At 41.1% G+C, this 19,488-nt stretch overlaps 1 long non-coding RNA gene across 5 annotated transcripts in view; it reads left to right on the top strand.

Moving 5' to 3' along the window:
- Positions 1 to 19,488, top strand: part of LOC148886125 (uncharacterized) — a 99,910-nt gene that overhangs the window by 50,938 nt on the left and 29,484 nt on the right. For all 5 annotated transcript variants that reach the window (XR_016117856.1, XR_016117855.1, XR_016117857.1 and 2 more), the window contains exon 2: positions 3,259 to 3,322. This is a non-coding gene — a long non-coding RNA (uncharacterized LOC148886125). The remainder of the gene's footprint in view (positions 1 to 3,258; positions 3,323 to 19,488) is intronic.

Below are 19,488 nucleotides of genomic sequence, written 5' to 3'. Positions count from 1 at the left end.
TTCGCCCAATCTCTCTGTCCCGCGACAGCTCCTTTTATACAATTTTCAAGCGTGTGCTATGCGTCAGGGTGAGACGCACATCGAGGAGATCAAGGAATTGAAAGACATGAAAGGGTTGAAAGGCGCACTTCAAAATCATACACATGTGTGACGCCACAGATATGATGACGGCAAGTGTGATAATTGTACAACCTGGACTGGTCACTACCACATTTCACGATAAAAGGAAATGATGGAAGTTTCGTTGGCAAACTAGTACCACCTGGTACCATTTATCAGAGAAGCCAGCATTGTAAATTGCTAAATTCAAGGTCGGTGCTCATGATCCAGGGGTGTTCATACATTTGTTTTCAAATGTCTCCTTTTTCACTTTAAAATAAACTGCATGTAATTAATGTCCCTGAGATTGGCTGGACCCAGTTGAGGGTGTCCCGCCGACTGCAATAAATACAATTCCTTTTTTCTCATTTGTCGTTGCAAAGAAGGTCTGTTTTTGAATGAAACGTTCTGTAAGTTACTCGTACTATTTGCATCTAATGTGAAATGAGCTGGAGTTGCCTCTGTGATTAAATGTATCACCTTTTTTCCCAACAAATGATATTTCAACTCACAAATATTAATGCACGTGGTTCATTTGCTTACCGTGCCTTCAAAGTATCTCCATCATAATTAACAAATATTAATAATTGAGTGGGAGTTTTTCTTCTATCGTGTTTTGTGCTGAATAACAAACAAAGATGAAGCGTTGCACCTGAAATCTGAAGTAACCAGCAGGATTCTAATCGAGTTGACTTCGGGAGGCATCAAACATTCCTGCTCAACACCACATTAGCCTCTAGCTCGACCCTCCTCAGGGTACTGGATGGCGTGCCATGTAAGGGGGTTGCCATGACTCCTGAAAAAGAAACTGCCAGATTTTTGGGAGGGGGCAGACTGGGTCTAATAGTTTGATTCAGACAAAGGATGTCTTCACAGTGTAAGCTGAATACTGCGCCAAGCTCTCCGGTAGGATCTCATGATATCTCTCTTGCCAGGATTTTATCATGATCTTACGAATATGAAAAAAGAAGGCGTGTACGGGTGTGGATTCTGAGTTAACAATGGTAGAAAAAGTTGAATTGCAGCATTTCTATTCCCCTGTTTTGGGTTTGTTACTTAGAAAATGGCGGACATTACCCCTGCGGAGCTGATTCGGTACTTTCCTCGCACGGGGGTGCTCACCTTAGAATGCTTTGAGTAAAAATTTTTTAATGCTGGCGTATTCCTGCTGCTGTTTTGTCTTGAAAAAAAAAATCCAAATGATCAATCAGATGTCATCATGATGTTAATTTTATTGTCTGCTCTCTTCTTGTGGTGTCGCACTGCGACCGAGGAATATTCCATTGCTGTTGACTCTCTGGCACTGGCCGTGGCATGCTTGTCATCTCTCTCTATGTCTCCGCGCTCGACTCTCTGCGGTTTTGGCAAAGTTGAATATACCCCTCACACCACAGTAACATTAATGCCGGCCAGAAAAGAGACAAGTCGAGCAACTCCGTGGCCTCGTTTCGGATTGTAAATCTATTACAGTTGTGTAATTGCTGTTTGAACAATGCAATGGTGGGAAATGCTTTGGCGCGATCTTCTTCCACAAGACACACAAGTTAGCAGCAACGATTAGTTTTCGTCTGTTTTTTTTTCTTCATAAAACCATGTTCTTTTCTTCCCACCCGTTTCATGCTAAGTCATTCACTGCCAGACCATGTGCAAAAAATGTGTGCACTCCAGTGCCAGGGTTTTTGTCATTTCACTCAAATTGCGGGACCCACAGAATAATGAGTTTTAGGACTACATAAACATTCAATGCAGCGATGAAAATGTTTCTTCAGCCGTCATCTGTACTTCTTTGAAGGTGTCGGATGTTTCGCTTCTTATCCAAGAGGCTTCGTCAGCGAACTAAATTTGCTGGTAGCTCTGGCCCTATATATATATATATATATATATATATATATATATATATATATATATATATATATATATATATATATATATATATATATATATATATATATATATATATATATATATATATATATCCCTACCGTCCAGAGGTGGCGGTGCAAGACCTCTGCTATGATAAGTACCTGCCCTAAGGTTGGGGGGAGCATAGGACCATTTCGTGAGGCTACACTGATTGCTCTATTGTCCTGCCTGATCAGTCGGCCTGATTGCCCCATTTGCACCGGTATCACTTCATCAGCATTTGCCCTGGTATCACCTCATCAGCACAACTAAGCCTGTGGGTAACGATCTCAGGAGTGTGTTGTAAGCATGATCCAAATTAAACCTCACACCACCATGGCGATTTAGTGAAGGGGTTTGCTGTTTTATGAAAATAGCTTCTTTTACTCCCCTTTCAAACCATCTATTTTCTTTCGATAAGATTTTAACTTCATTGTCGTCAAATGAGTGGTTGCTAGCTTTTAGATGCATATGTACTGCAGATTAAGGCCCACTAGTATTATCCCTGCAATGTTGATAGTCTTTTTTTTTTTTTAGATTTTTTTTTTTTGAGAATTTTAGTCTCCCCAATGTTTACAATCTTCATTTTTACAATGTATTGAATAAACTACATTACTTTTTCATGTGGGAAGCCTATCTTTTGGATGCACTAAAAGTAAGAATTTTGTGTTGGGGGGTTTTGTGTTGTCATTAGGATATATATATATATATATAGGGCCAGAGCCACCAGCAAATTTTAGTTTGCTGACAAAGCCTCTTGGATAAGAAGCGAAACGTCCGATACCTTCATTGCAGTACAGATAACGGCTGAAGAAACTTTTCATCGATGGACTACTCCTGTATGACTGAGAGCTTACACAGACGTAATCAATGAGTGTACAAAACTTTAGACTTTCTTCTTTCATAAAAAAAAGATTACTAAGTTATATCGGTCTGGAGCTACGTATCTGGGCTTGAAATGGGGGGCGGCTGTACAAAAGGCAAATGCTGACCACTTGTAAGAGGGGAAAACGTTGCCAGAGGTCTGACCAATGCTTTATCGGGACCCCTCGCAAAAAAAAACAAAACTCGAAGAAATTCAGGAATGGCACTCCACGTCATACTTTTCAATTCCCGAATACATTTGGGAATTGCAGTGAATGAGTTAATCATAAAAAATGTTGTGTCAAGCATTAAAGACACTGTTGTATAAGAGTAAAAACTAAATTAATTAATTCATTAACTAATAATAATATCTTTTCCTTCCTTGGTTTTTAGGGACTTGAACTAGAAAATGACCGCGGCCAGAAAAACAGTCGATTGAGGAGCACATCCACAAAGGGTAGGTTTTATACTATTGTCTCACCTTTTATTGCTGATTATATGAGGGATGACAATGCCAACATGGCTGTTATTGTTACTTTGGATCAGTCATTCATCCATTCTTGCCTTTTCTAGTTTCTGAAATTATTTTGATACTTTGGCTATATAACCAAGTGGCGCAAACCCGTAGATCCGATCTTGTGGCAAATCTGACAGCACAAGCTCGCCTCTGTGGGTCTTTGTCATTTTGGTGTGAACATCATATTTAAACATTTTTTTATTTTTATTTCTTCAACGCTAGGTTGATTGAGTGCTACATTAACACCACACTACCCGAAATGACGGGAAATGCTCAACTCACCTTTGTAACACGACGGCGTGATGTGAAATATTAAATGGGACATTTACGAATCTCAAAAGAAAATGTGTGCATCCGGGTTGAGGTAGTAGGTTGTATGGTTTAGAATTATACCCTGGGAGTTAACTGTACAACTTTCTAGCTTTCCTTGGAGTACACGTACGACTACAGAATGTACACAATTTTTGCAGTACTATACTCACGATATAGCGCTGCACTATACACATTTTAGTGGCATCCTATAAAATCTGTGTTGTCATTTTACAGTTGATCTTTAGCCATGTTCAACAGCAAGTATTTTTCGACTTCGTGGATCGTAGCTAGTCGGAGTATTTACACTGCACCTGCCGCATTCATCCATGCATCTTGTGTTTGATGCTTTTTTTGTTGATGTTTTTGTCGCTGTTTCCAAATAAAACTTTTTTTTAGTTACCATGGAAAGACAGTGCATTCTACTTTTGTGTGTCATTTTACAATACATTCAACAATACTCACAGAGCAAAAGCTCATTTTAGTCAGATGAATTTAGTCTTTTCTTTTGTCAACATTTGTTTGTGCCACAGACTGCTTTACAATGTCTATCTATCTATCTATCTATCTATCTATCTATCTATCTATCTATCTATCTATCTATCTATCTATCTATCTATCTATCTATCTATCTATCTATCTATCTATCTATCTATCTATCTATCTATCTATCTATCTATCTATCTATCTATCTATCTATCTATCTATCTATCTATCTATCTATCCATCCATCTATCCATCTACCTACCTACCTACCTACCTACCTACCTACCTACCTACCTACCTAGCTACCTACCTACCTACCTATCTCATTTCATATGATTTCATGAATTAAATGTTTTGTGGAAAAACGTCTTTAAAAACGTAAAAAAAAGTGTGATTCATATTTCCAATATATCACCCCAACAACAAAATGTACTTATAAGTCTTTTAATGAAAATGAAAATGTTTTTGACAAGCTGAGTCACACTCTCTCACCCATTCCACGCTTGATCATCAATCACCGTCTTTCGGAGATCCATCATCAATGTATTAATTTTGCTTTTTTAACTTACCAGTTTACGTATCACATACAAAGAAATGGTGTGTAAAGTTCACCCAGTTTTATTCCATCCGATCTTTGCACAAACTAGAATCATCTGAATGCAGATACATTTTTTAACCCAGCAGTCACTATAGCGGACAGCTTATCATGGTATCGGGTAATAGGGTTCTGATGATTGGTGCATGAAAAGAAGAAGTCCAAGATGGCGCCCGAGTAGGCAGCCTCAACAAGTGCTCTCATGAGCCTTGCTTTTTTTTGGTTGTTTTTGTCTTGTTTTGTGTTTTCTTTTGTCACTTTGTGTTGTTGTGCATCGTGTGGAACGGATACGGATTGTTTTTCAGCATTTTTGACCATGACATTCATCAAGGAGGAGACTGTGCTGAGCGGTTGCGCCTTTTCGGCAGCATGAATATGCCAGTACTGTTTTTGAATGGGAGGAATGTCGGAGCCATTCGACTGCCATCGCTGGACACCAAAGGGGCCATTGTGCTTTTTTTGCGCCTGTAATGGGCAGCATCTTCACAGCCCCACTTTGTTCAGTGGAAGGTTAGTGCTGTTGGCAGTCTGCGGCTGGATGGATGCATTGCTTGAGGAACCCGCGATAAGAAGGGAGCGTCAGCGCAGCGCGCCGATGCGTATGTGGAACTGTTGCGGCTTGGAATTGAAGCAGATTTATTTGGAACAGGAGATGTGAGATCTTTTCGTCAATGGATGCTACGCTGCGTGTTTGCTTTCAACATTTAGCTTGTAGTCGACGTGCACATTCCACCATGATGTCTCTGATCCACTGGTGGAAAGACGCTTTGATGCCTCTCCTCTTTCATCTAGAACTGCTTCATGTCATCACAAAGAGGGTACAGCAAGTCCTGAAGAATGAATGTCTCTCTGTGTCTTTGTTTTGTCATATTGTCTTTATGCTGTCATATTATTTGTTATTTAGTTTTTTTTTTTGTTATTTTTATTTTGTTATTCAAGACGGCGCCGCGAGAGTGGCTGCCTTTCCAGCAGCTCATGTATTTTGTTTTTCTACTTACATTCCTTTCATCATTTTGCTGCTGTGAAATGTAAATTTCTCCACTGTGAGACAAATAAAGGCATATCCAATCCAATCCAATCCAAAAGGTGAATGCCTTCAAAGTTTCCATAGAGGCTCTTCTTTATTAAACTTCATAATGGAAAATCAAATTAGATTCTGTTTTTTAAAATTATTTTCAGTATCGTAATGACAGTTACAATGGTAATTATGATAAAGATACGTGTATGGGTCTCAAAGTCATGAGATTTCTATTTGGTCATCTTCAGGGGAAAAAGTGGACATCTCATGATTAAACTCAAATGTTTCATTATCCATTGTATCTTTACTTTCCTTTGTTAAGGTCAACTGTACTTGATCATTGTTCGTAATTTCTGGAATCCAATGTCACGACAGTCAGTTATGTTTGGTACAATGTTTCCAAACGACTAAATGTGAATGTGCGTAACTGTCCTGTAGCCTGTAGGATAGTCCGTTTCAAACCACTATTTATTTAAAACCATACCTACTTCATCGACGCAATGGTTTCTTCAGCCGTCATCTGTACTTTTTTGAAGGTAAATATATATCCCTACTGTCAATCAATGCAACACTCCTGTATGAGTGAGACCTTACACAGACGTCACACCTACTTCATTGAAATAATAATTACCGTTACTTTATCTTATTTATTTTATGAAGAAATGCTGGCCAGGCCGGCATGGCCTGGTGTACGAGTGAATAATGCGTCAAACTCACAGTGCAGAGATACCGGGTTCATTTCCAAGTCCTGTGTGGAGTTTGCATGTTCTCCTCAAGCCTGTGTGGGTTTTCTCCGGGTACATGAAGTAGGTGTGGGTGTGAGAGTGGATGGTTGTTTATTTCTGTGTGCCCTGCAATTGACTGGTAACCGCTTCAAGGTTTCCCCGCCGACTGGCTAATGATGGCCTGAGACAGGCTCCGGCGACTCTTGTGACGATTAAGTGGATCAGAAAATGGATGTATGGTGGCAAAGTGAAATACTGTTGCAAATGGACGGATTGAGAGGGCTCAAATATTAATCATTTTATTGGCTAATAATTGAGTACCAAATCCTTTATTTTCAGACACTCAATATTTTTCATTGTTTGCTGTAGTGCGCCATGGAAAACAATTCTTGGGCTCCATCAAAATAATCTGCTTGAACTATGAAAAACAATGACCAATATAAGTGTCGGTTTCAAATCACTTTTGATGTTGCGTAGTAACCATTGTTTTTCATGGTATCACAGAACCAAAGAAACAACATTTCGCTACAAAGCAAACAGTAATAGAGGTGGGGAAGGGGGGGGGGGTTCTAATACACTTTCATACACTTTTGTCTTCAACATGTCTGAACCACAGTTTTCACTCCAGATGTGTGGAGAAAAGTATCTCAACCAAGTTTCATGCCGCCTCAGCATTATGCGGTCCAAATGCTCAAGCAGCACAACTCAGTCATTGGTTCCAGCTGGGCCATCATTTCTGGGATGGTTAAACAAATATATTATGGGATTAGATAGAGGTGGTTCAAGATGGGCATTTTTCTCCCTATTGGCTGTCATAATAGCCCCTTTGAGAAGTCCCCGAGAAAGAGCGCCTCAAGGTTGTTTCGTTATTTAAAACATCCCATTTGCAAAGCTGAGTTGCTGTCATATGGTATAATGCACCCAAACCCCCAACCACTTAATTCCCTCTGCGCCGTCTCTTTTCCAAGAAAACTTGTATGCATCATTTTTCATTATTGCCCACGTTCGTAGTGTTTGGTTCTGTTCTGGAAGAAATTTCTGGTTTCTTTGAGAGACAGTAGAGAGACGTGTTTTGCATGTAAATAGCCTAATTTGTTCCAAGCACTCCCAAAATTCTGACATAAATGTTTCCAAAAGCAAAAAAATACATTGAAATATTGAACAAATACATGTTACAATTCCGTTATTGCACTACAAGACAGTTGTGCATCATGTGGAAAAAAAACAGAATAAAAAAGTACAAAAGTAAAACTGAAGATCATAAAGCTTTTAACTATGTCCTTATGTTTTTTTAGCCCTCATTTGTTCATGTTATCTCTTAGAAGTGTTTTTGACTGCCATTTTGTAAAAAAATGATCCAAGAACATTTGTTTTTGCCAGCTTAAAAGAATCATTTGAAAATGTCCAAGGCAAACATCAGCATCGTGAGCAGTCACCCAATGGTGAACACATTTTTCTGGGTGATTAACATTTACATAAAACTATCTTAACATTTCTTGTCTCGAGAAGCCAATGATGAGTACACTGAATAGACATATCTATGCTAATATATAACTACACACATTGACACATAAGATATAGGTCCCTCTTTGCCAATGGGATTCCCAGATGATGTTTGGTGAGAGCCAATGGCAGATAAGCCATGAGCATGTTGCGTTCAAGAAAGTTGGAGTTGTGAGTAACAGGCCATACTGCATTTTTCCCATTCATATCTTGAAATTTCTTTCATAACAAGAGGCAATATTTGGCATTAAGGCATTTCATAACTTAAACATTTTGTACAAAGAGACTTTCAGAAGTAGACTTACCACTGTACATGTTAAACAGGATGCAACTTTATCATTGTGTTTTATTAAACATCGTTGAAAAGAAATAATACTTATTGTCCGTAGCCTGTACATAATAATACATTTAATTTCTAAGTGCCCTTCAAAACTCTCAAGGAGAGGCACAGATGAAAACACCATAATTATCTTATTAAAGCCAATCCAGAGTTTTGAATTTGCTAATAATATGTTAACCATCCATCCATTTTCTGATCTCCTTAACGTCATGAGGAATGTGGGCCTGCTGCTATGGCTGCTTACCATCCATTCGCGCTCACATCCGGGGACAATTGATATCAGCCTGCCATGCATGTTTTCGGATTGTGGGAGGAAAACTGAGTACTCGGAGAAAACCCACACAGGCATGGAGAGATTATGTAAATTCCACACATGCAGGCCTCCGCGACTGTACTAGGCCGACGCACTAACTTGTCAACCACTATACCGCCTTACGCTAACTGACCTCATGAATACATGAATCATCTTCTTTTCCTTTCGCTTTTTCCCTTCAGGGTTCGCCACAGCGAATCAGTGTCCTCCATCTTCAGAGGTTTCATTCACATGTTTATTTTGGCCAATGAATGATGCACCAAATCAGAGAAGTCTGTAAACTCTCAGTCGTACAGGAGTGGTCTATCGATGAAAAGGTTTCTTCAGCCGTCATCTGTAATTCTTTGCCTTCAAAGAAGTACAGATGACGGCTAAAGAAACCTCTTCATCAAAACAGAGAAGTAAAAGCCTACATAATTTATGGTTATACTTAACAATCCAACACAATCCAAGGTACAAACGAAAATAAATATGCTGTTTGGCGACGATGGACATAACGTCTTATGCTTCAACAAACAATGACAATGCTTTGCTACCACGCAGATATATAGTGATCTTGATATTGTGCCTCCCGGTCAATAACATTAAACTGAAATAAATGATGAAATAAAAGGAGAACAATGCAAATAGTTTCAAAGAGAAGGCAATGAAAAATTATGACAGATTTACTCAACTCAAATGTATTTATTGAGCACTTTCAAACAGACAATTCTGCATACAGAGTCCTTGCAAGCTTTGAATTGGATGGCTCCATTTCAGAGGATTGTTGCCTGTGTCTTTTAGACGCACCATTCACCGGGATTGGTTCAAAGTTGTTGACGTCACAGATGGGCAGATACCTTCGGATCAAATTGCCCAACACAAGAAAAATGGGTTCAGTGGGTCGGCTGCTATGTAAACTCCCTGATTAAAATGACTCTCGCCAAATAAATGAAAAATGGCAGCAGTGCTCATCTTGCCAATGAAACGCATTCACTCCATGTGATGGCATAAATGGCAAATGAATAAACATAACACACCATTGGCAGACGGGGTGAGGGGGGTTGTCATCGATCTGTCTGGAGTCAGCCCCCTCTCTGACTGCTGCATCAGCCACTCCCCTTGTATTGATACGCTCTTGCCCCTTGACCCCTGGGACAAATCAATGGCGTTGATTAAAGAAGGGCAGGGACAAGGGCAAGATCTGCTGACTGGGACCGACAGCTTGTGTGACAAGACATGATCGTCATTAATGTCCCACTGGTGGACTGACTGCCTGGCTGCAAAGGCGTGGAACCCATATTCCCTGCCTCCTACTCCCCCCGCCATCTCTGCATCCCCGCGCTATCTTGCACCAGTCACTCGCCTCCTCTGCTCACTCCCTTCATCCCTCCTACTTTTGCCTCCCTGTTTTGCTGTCACTTGCACTGATTCAAGAAAAGCATAATCCGATAGTTCTATTTTCTGGTGTCAATCTGTACACGTAGTATGAATTTGCATCACTGAATAATCGAGATTTGTTTGGCAAAAACATTCATTAATTAAAACTTAAGAAAATAAATAACAACAGTGCACGTCTGCTTGTGTAATCTGAGTTCATTGTCGGTGCGAGAATTACAAAACAGCCTGTCCTATTTTTGGATGCTTTGAAATACTCCATCTCGGTGCAGTTCAAATGGATCTAAAAATCTGCTTATCTGTCACCGCACGGTATTGGCTCTGGTGGCCCATTTCCACCACTCAAATGCTTTCTATTTCTAGTCTAGACTAGATAAGAAGCGGCTAATATATATATATATATATATATATATATATATATGTATATATGTGTGTGTGTGTGTGTGTGTGTGTGTGTGTGTGTGTGTGTGTGTGTGTGTGTGTGTGTGTGTGCATGTATGCGTGTGTGCGCGTGCGTGTACTTAGAGGGGTGATGGGCGGGACGCAGCCGAGCTCCAGACTCTGCAGTGTCACTGCTGTAATGGAGCTGATTGATCACCTATACGGTCGCCTGCTGGCCCCCACCGGCTTCAGTTGAGAGCGATTCGCTTACCTCCCCCCCTTACCCCCATTACCTCCTTCTCTGCGCGACCGCCGCTATCTCCAAGCCAATCTTAGAAGGCAAACTACCCCCCCCCCACCCTCTACGCCCCTCCACCTTCTTCTCCACTATAGACTTCAACCTGGCCACGGTTTTGATATTGGCTGCAGATTTTACTTGCAGCCGTCTTCTGCTCTTCGGCGGCCATTTTTCATACTTTCTACAGATGAATATGGCAAAGGGGTTACACTTGGTCCGCCATTTTACAATTTGCCCAGAATATATCAGCAGCAGCATTTAAGGACGCTGTGGTTTTGTGTTCTTATGAAAGGGAATAATCAATCAATAATAACATTTGCCGATCTCACTCCCTACCCCCTCGATGTCAGAGTGGAGGTCATCGCCCAAATCTGTCAAGGCTATTGAAAGCAATTGAAGTCTCAGACTGGGACAAACTGTCGAGCGAGCACAGATTTAATTTCAAATGTGAACATTGTTATTTTTATTTTTGATGAAAAATCAAACAACTTATTGTATTTTAGCCTTTGTGTATATATTTATTTCAGCCTTGTGTTTGTTTGTCTACATTGTTATCTGAAGAATGCTTTGTCCACAATGTTCTTTTGTTGATTGCAGAGCAAAAGTGTGTCTGTCTCAGCTGCTTTTGGTCTTTTTTTTTTTTAAATTGGATTCACTCACTTCTGCTCTTGCTGCGACTTCTGTCCATTGTGTGAGACCTTATTCCTGTGCGCGTTTTTCCTCAGTCGACAGTTTGCGCTTCATTCGAAGCAATATCTGCTCAATAGTATTTACGTGTGACAGATAAGGCCCCGTGCTATGAGCATGTGCAATCCCTAAGTGTGTACATGTTATCCCACCTATGCTCCTTTCCCCCATGGGAAGACAGTTTTGCTGCAGTGTGTGTTTGTCTGAGAAAAGAGAAGAAATTGATCAGCATAGGGTGGAACTTGCTAAGGCTAGACGCCTGTGTTTGTGTGTGTGAGAGAGAGCGAAAGCAGTGAGAGAGAGACAGAGAGAGAGAGAAGGAGATAGGGAGGGAGAAAGAGAAAGTGCAAGGGCTGTTGCTGCAGACTCCTGCTGCAGTAGCTCACTTTGGGCAAGCTGCAGACAGGGAGTAACAGACAGCAGAGGCAAGCAGACAGGTAGACCTGGTGCAATAATGGGAGGGGGTAAGAGGTGGAGGGCAGTGGATGCTGGAGAGTTAGGGGTCGGGGAGCAGAGGTCAAATGGGGGATGGGTACGGCGGTTGGGGGATTGTGAGGTCGTGGGATGCGGCGGCGGGGAGAAGCAGCTGGAGGGAGCAAATGTTTTTTTTTTTTGTGTGTGTGTGTGTGTTTTTTTTTTCCACGGGAGCTTGTCGTCGTGTCGGATGCTGGAAGTTGGAAAAGGTGGAAATATGAAAGTGTGGTGGGGCGGAAGGGGGCGGGGGTGCAGATGAGTGTCATGACATGTCTGCTGCCCCAAATGTCTGAAGCAGGGAGGCGGGGAGTGGTGGTTGTAGTGTTGGTGAAGGCGCTGAGATGGAGCCGGTGAATCAACAACAGCGATGGAGTGATGCTGCAGAGGGGGGAAATGGAGGGGAGGGGAGCTTGCCGGGCAAGGGAAGTTCCCACCTCACTGACCTGCATCTGGCGGCCACTTCCCTCACAGGCATCACAACGTCACCCCACCACCCCACCACCCTCTTCCTTCATTTCATTCTGTTTTTCTACCCTTGGTACCTTCTCTCTACTTGGTCATCCGCAGCTCAAAGCATCCGCAAAAAAAGGCAAAGTCGATGGCAGGCTGAAGAGCGAGTGCACGCGCGAGGCAATACGTTGTGGGGGTAACACAAAGCGTTCATTTCTGGAAGCTTGCACTTTGTTTGGCCTTCCCCAGAGAAAAGGAGACAGTCAGACGTCTATGTGATTTTTTTTTCTCTGAGAGGGAGGAGCCAGGTGGCTAGCGACGGGTGGCGGGAGGGAGGGAGTCTGGATGGGATGGGGTGAATAGAAGAGGGGGGTGGGGGGGATCAGATGCATTTGGGTACGTGATACCATGTCTTCATTCTTCATCTGGTAATATTTGTAGCAATTTGCCATTTTGTGACATTCATTTGTGCATTATACCCGAAGTGCGTGTTTCGTTTTTAGTTACTGTTTAGATGTTGATTGATACCTGCCATGCTTTCCTCATGATGGCGAGACAGTTTCCTGGTGAGGTGTTCATATCTGAACTTGCATGTAGTCTTGTCTAGGTCTTTTTTTTTAAAGAGTGTCTTCAATATCGTTCCGGAAATACTGAATTAAAAAAAAAATAACCGTAAACACCCTCAGGGGTTTCACTCCTGCGTTTTCGAGGCTCGGCATCTATTAGTCAAGGTGAGCGGACCGTCTGTTAGACGGGTTCAGTTTGAAACGTCCTCGCGGGGAGATGTGTCGACTCTTGGGCGGCCGATGCTCCAGGACACAAAGGCTGCTTGGCTGCAGGGGCTTTTCCTTTTTCGAACACAAAGGCGAGTTGCACAGAGCTTGTGTGTTTGTCTGAGCCTCTGCGTCGCACTTGGCACAATTGGGAAAATCATTTTGTTTCATCATGTCGGCTCCAACAAATCGAACCCGATTGAGTTTCTTTGCTGTTGATGCTGCCTTGTCTTTTGTTATATTTTGCAAGAGAATGCTTTTGTGTCTCTGTCATTACGAATAATCACACTGAGTCCCCTGGATTAGTTGTGCTGAGTGGATAAAAGAAGACCAAATATTTTGCACTCATTGGGCATAGATGGGCTTCTTTTTAAGTTGCAATCATAAGAAATGGTGTCTTGCAGCAGAATGCAGCCCCTCAGTGGACTCTGTCGTACTTCACCTGCTCCCTGAGACCCTAACTTGTGAGCTCTCCTGTTAAAAAAATCACGGGTTAGGCTCTTGGGATGCGGGTGGAGGGCACAATCGACTTTCAGCCGTTGGCCAAAATAGACAAAAGAAAGATGATTTTGCTCTCAAGGAAAGGACAACAAACATGATTGTGGGATGACTGTGATCACATAAATGGAATGTGGATTTCTTGGTGGATTAGATTTTTATTATGTGAAAAATCTAGCATGAAATCCAGAGTATTTTACATCCATACATACATATTTTTTGGTATCGTTTATCCTCCAGACTGGAATCCATCATAGCTCACTTTAGGCAAGAGGCAAAGGGGTACCCCCTGAACAGGTCCCCAGCCAACAAGGATACGGAATGTTTTGAAACATTGACGTGCAAGAAAAACGTAATGAAGATTAGGAGAGGAAGGATAGCACCACACCCCAGACTCATACTGATAAAGTCCTGACAACATAGCATAGAAATGCTGAGACACAGCCAATAGCTGAGATCTGGATTGAGTTAACTCTTCCCAAGTGTTTCCTGCTTTTTCATTCTGACACTATAACGAAACATCTGCTGTTCTTTTCACCACAGTGAAACTATGTCTTTTTTGTTCTGTAAAAATAGACAAATGGACAGACAGAGACAGAGACAGACAGACAAATAAATAGATACATAAATTAATAAATTAAAAATAAATATATATAAATAAATAAATAGATAAATGAAATACTATAATGATAAATTGACGTTTCCCTCTCGTTCCCTCAAACTTCTTCCTCCCACCACCTCTGTGTGGCCGTCTCAACATGATGGGGGACAGAGCTTTCAGCCGCTCTGCCCCCAAACTCTGGAACTCACTTCCTCCCAACATTCGTAACAATTATTTTCTTACCACTTTCAAATCCCATCTCAAAACCCACCTATTTAAAATCGCATTTTCTGTGTATATTCATCTCGTTTCTATTTATAATTGTATTTTATTTATTATTGTATCTGTTTTTCTTTCTATGCTTATCTGTGAGTGTAAAGTGTCCTTGGGAGCTTTGAAAGGCGCTTGAAAAAAAATTATTATTATTATTATTATTATTATTATTATTATTATTATTATTATTATTATTATTTCTAAATGTTAATGTTCATTGTTAACCAAGTGGCAACGGTACAGAAACGGTAAAATAATTGAAGAGCATTTGTCTGCAAATAATATTCGGTTAAACGGCAAACCAAAGGAAGCAACGCTCTTAATTTGACAGTTAATGTGCGAATGATTCATTGCCACAATGCCAAAACCAAGTCGTTTCTGTCAATATCCATTCAAACTGGAGCTTTTAATGTGACTTCATCAGGAAGGCCCGGATAGAAAATGAGCTTGGATATTAAAAGGCAAATGAAAACTGGTGTCGTGGAATTGGTCTCTTACGGACATGACCGTAGGTGAGTCATTACAATAAATTAGCTGTAATGGAGGGGGTGGGGAGAATCTCACTGCTGTTCAAAGGTGTGAGGTAATCCGTCATTGATAGCTTGACCTCGTTTGATGCCTCCTCGGGCTAACTGCCCTTTTTTTTAAATCCACATTATGTAGCGCCAAACACTATTTCATACCCTACTCTCCATCTCTTTGTCTCCAATCTTATGGAATCTAATTATGTTTTTTTTTCCTTCGTCCGTTTCCCATTTGGTTTCGTTCCTAGTGAGCATCGTTGATGCCAAATCATCAGACAGTACCCTCTCCCATTCCTCCACCCCCCTCTCCCAGCAACTGCTGAAGGCCCCATGAATACCAAACAGCCACGCACAGTGCGACAAGTGCTGAGCAGTCGGATGCGTCACCGCCAAAGCGAAGCTGGTGCCCACAAAACAGCCAGACAGTTTTATTAGGCTGTCTGTCACGCAGTCAAGTCTGGCAGCACCCAACCCTTTGATGAAATCATCAGCGGCTCCCTCAACGGTAAATAGATAAACAACAAGTATGAGGCAAAAAAAGAGCCTGGTGAAATCTGCCAATAAATATCACCTTGTAAAAAAGCCCCGAGCTAGTTGTATGTATGACATGCCGGCGATGACAACTTAGGTGAAAGTCAAACTTATTCGCATTGCACAAATGGTGCTTCATTTACATCTTGCGTGCCATGAAAGCAATGTTCCATCAGTGGTATGGGAAGTGGGTGCGATGAATGAATATAATTACCGTAAATTCCAGACAATAAGCCACTAATTTTTCCCCAAACTTTCAACACTGCGGCTTATTCAGTGATGCAATTTATGATGCAATTTATGTAATTTTTCTAACGGACGCCAGGGGCACTCGAGTAGAATAGGTAAGATTAAGAAGGGTGGAATGTATGCGTCGAGGCAGACTGCAACTTCTTGTCTTGTGCATAAATTAAATTCGCGTGAACATACCCTCATCATGGAAAATGCAAAACGAAAGGCATATTACGCCGCGTTCAAGCTAAAAGCAATCGAGCTGTCTGACACAGAAGGGAACAGAGCTGCTGCTTGTAAACTTGGCATAAACAAATTGATGGTGAGACGCTGGAAACGGCAGCGGGAAGAAGCATTGTAAAAAGACGAGTGTGTGACGTCTGTATGACGATGATACATTCCGACACTGACGACGATGACTTCGATGGCTTCAGTTCAAAGTAGGAAGATGAAGACGTCTTACCAGTATGTTCTTTTAACAGACCTGTTTTAGCATACCTTTTATACTGTGTTGCTATTGTGTTGCCAGCATGATGTTACCATGTTGCTACCGTTTTACTGCTATGTCACAGGCACCGTTTCGGAAGAAAGTTATATTATTACAGTGTCTGAAACTCATGACAAAAAGTTACCGGACACCAGGACTCTGAAAAGTTGCCTGATTATTATCATTGTAAAGTCATATTATTAAAACGTTGAATATTCTCTGTCTACCGTCTTTGTTTGTAAATATGTTTACATGTTTTAATGTGGGCACATGCGGCTTATATACACGTGCGGCATGTGTATGTACAAAATCGGTTTTCCTTTAAAAATGTACTGGGTGAGGCTTATAATCAGATGCGCTCTATAGTCCGGAAATTACGGTAATGATGTGTAGGGAATCTCAAGGTTAATTCATTTGGATTTCTTTAGTATAAATAAAGTCATTTTTTTCTGCTAAATATAAAGAGCTGACCATATATAAAGGTTGCAATATGTAACAAAAGAGCGCCCTTGTTTATGGACGGTGCAAAATATTAAGCCTTTCAGGTATGGCGGTCAGTACGGTGGACAGCTTATAATAATAATAATAATAATAATAATAATAATAATAATAATAATAATAATAATAATAATAATAATACATTTCATTTATAAGCGCCTTTCAAAACTCTCAAGGTCACTTTACAGTCACAGGATACATTTTCTGTGGTTGAGCAGCAGCCACATGCGTCAGCGTTCACTCAACCCAGAATAACTCAAATAGATAGGAAACTATCAAGTTAGCTAATAAATAGCTAGCTAGATAGCCAGCTACCTAATAGATAGCCAGCAAGATCAGGTTACAGGGTGCTCAGAGCATTTTAAGATTTAGCATAAAAATCAATAATCATTTTATGTGTTATTAAATATTATTTCATTTGCATTTTAATAATACATTAATATTGCATTTTAATGAAGAAAAACACTGGACTGAGTTTCAAAGGGCCTTCGAAATGTTAAACAGAAATAGGGAAAAGGAAGTAGACTAACTCTAGTTCTTTGGATTGTTGGTAAACAAAAAAAATGCAATTAATTCATTCATCAGAGGTGGTTATGTTCAAAAATACATTGTCACTTTTATCAGTGCGTTAGGATTTAGTGTTGATTTGTGAATAAGCAGATTTTTGGGGTTTCTCCTTTTTTTGCATTGATTTTCATATCTTGGTGTTTGGAGAATTTGCTTGTACAGTAAAGTCTCGTTATATCGATATTCAAGGGAGTCCGAAAAAATATCTATATAACCGGGACTATCGATATATCCGATGCTGCGCCGAACTGCATTAAACAAAAGCCGCCAAAAGAGGGCAGCCAAGCGCCATATAAGAAACGGAGCTGGCCAATAGCTCAAAATGGCACATATAATTCTTTAATGATTGTAAACATGTATGCTTTAATCTTCAGAACTACAGTGTATTTGAAACATATTCATAACTGGATGTGTAACAAGAAAGCATATTATCCGAATCTGAAGCCATTGTTTGGATTCACAAGCAATGCAAGACGTCTTGGCGTGAAGTCATTTTTATTTGCATTTGAATAAAAAATGACATCGGCTGTCCTTTAATACACAGTATGGAATGTTAATAATTTTCAAAATCATCGCGCTTCAGCAGACAAAACAAGAAACATTGTTGCAAAAAACGATTGCATTCATATACAGTACAGTGGGCATGTGCATAACACAACAGGGAAACTGCAACGCTTACATCTTACTGTATTATGTATACAATTTAAAAAAGTCATCAATCTTCTTCTGCTTCCCATTTTTACCTTTTAACACAAACACTTCAATCTCCTCTGCTACACACGAGCTAGCGTCTGAAAATGAAAATGGGTCTGCTACACGGGTGCTGGGCACGTAACACAGTCACCTGACCAAGTCGACCAATGGCGCGACTGATGACGCGACACGTAACCAAGACACGTGACCAAGTTGACCAATGGCGCGACCGATGGCGTATCACGTGACAAAGTCACACGGCCAAGTCGACCAATAGCGCGACCGATGGCGGCTCATGTGACCAAGTCGACCAATGGCGCGACCGATGGCGGCTCACGTAACAAGACACGTGACCAAGTTGACCAATGGCGCGACGGATATATCGATATAAACAACAAAAATGGCCGGCGGGGGATAAAAGGAGCACCGTAATAACCGAATTATCGTAACAACCGGGTATCGTACTAAACGGTACTAATTATACATAAAAAGACTAGAAATGTGCAAGGGAAATGAAAATAGTATCGTAATAAGCGGTACTATCGCTATAACCGATATCGATATAACGAGACTTTACTGTATTTAGTGGCTCACTTATCCCAGCATGGTGGGAAGAAAAAAGGAGAACAAAGAAAAGAAGTGGGACGTCAAGTATGCTGGGTAGGAGCGCAGCTTCAAAAAAGAATATTTTTTTTTGGGGGGGGGGGGTGTCTGAATTTCCAGACACTGCGGCAGGAGGCCAGACAGTCACCTGAACACATGCACGCTAATGAGGACGGCGCTCACGCGCACCTGTATGACAATATGCAGACACTCATTTATTCCTACGCTCTGCCTCTTAAGATCTGCATTAAAGCCGATTCAGTGTTGTTGGTGTTGGTTGCCACTAAAGATTATGAATCATTGTGCCACCAGTAATTGTGTTGGCTTGTGCATTCCAGGGCGGGGGAAAGGGGGAGAGGACAATTAAGATATGCCCAAAAATTTAAGGACTGTCACTATGAAGATGTGATTGACAGGCAAAAAAAAACACGACAAAGTGGAGAAGACCCCGCACGTGATGAGTTCAGCCCCGATGCTCTCAAAGCAGATTTGTTGAGGCCGCGTTCTGCCTCAGTCCTGCGGGTCCTACTCCCTCCCCTTGTCTCGCGTTTGCTCCCCTTCTCTCATAGTACCCCATCTGTGATTTACCTGAGAGGCGTTGTCAGGGAAACGCAGTCTCAGGCCTTGATGGACTTATTGAACTGTAACAGGGTGGGATAATTGTCCTCTGTTTTCTAGGTTGGCATTGCTGTGACTGAGACTCGATTGTGACTTTAGGTTTGGCACAGGGGCGAAAAAAAAAAATCACATCTGGGCACCGGATAATCATCATGTTTTTTATTTCAAACATATTTATAGTCATCATACGTGTAATTAATAATATTTCCCAAGTCAAGGTGGAATTATACACAAACATGAACAGAGATTTTGC

This window comes from Hippocampus bargibanti, linkage group LG16, assembly GCF_051943395.1.
Source record: "Hippocampus bargibanti isolate YZ-2025 linkage group LG16, ASM5194339v1, whole genome shotgun sequence".
Lineage (NCBI taxonomy): Eukaryota > Metazoa > Chordata > Actinopteri > Syngnathiformes > Syngnathidae > Hippocampus > Hippocampus bargibanti.
Note: the sequence above shows the minus strand (reverse complement) of the source record. Positions and strands in the feature narration are given on the sequence as shown.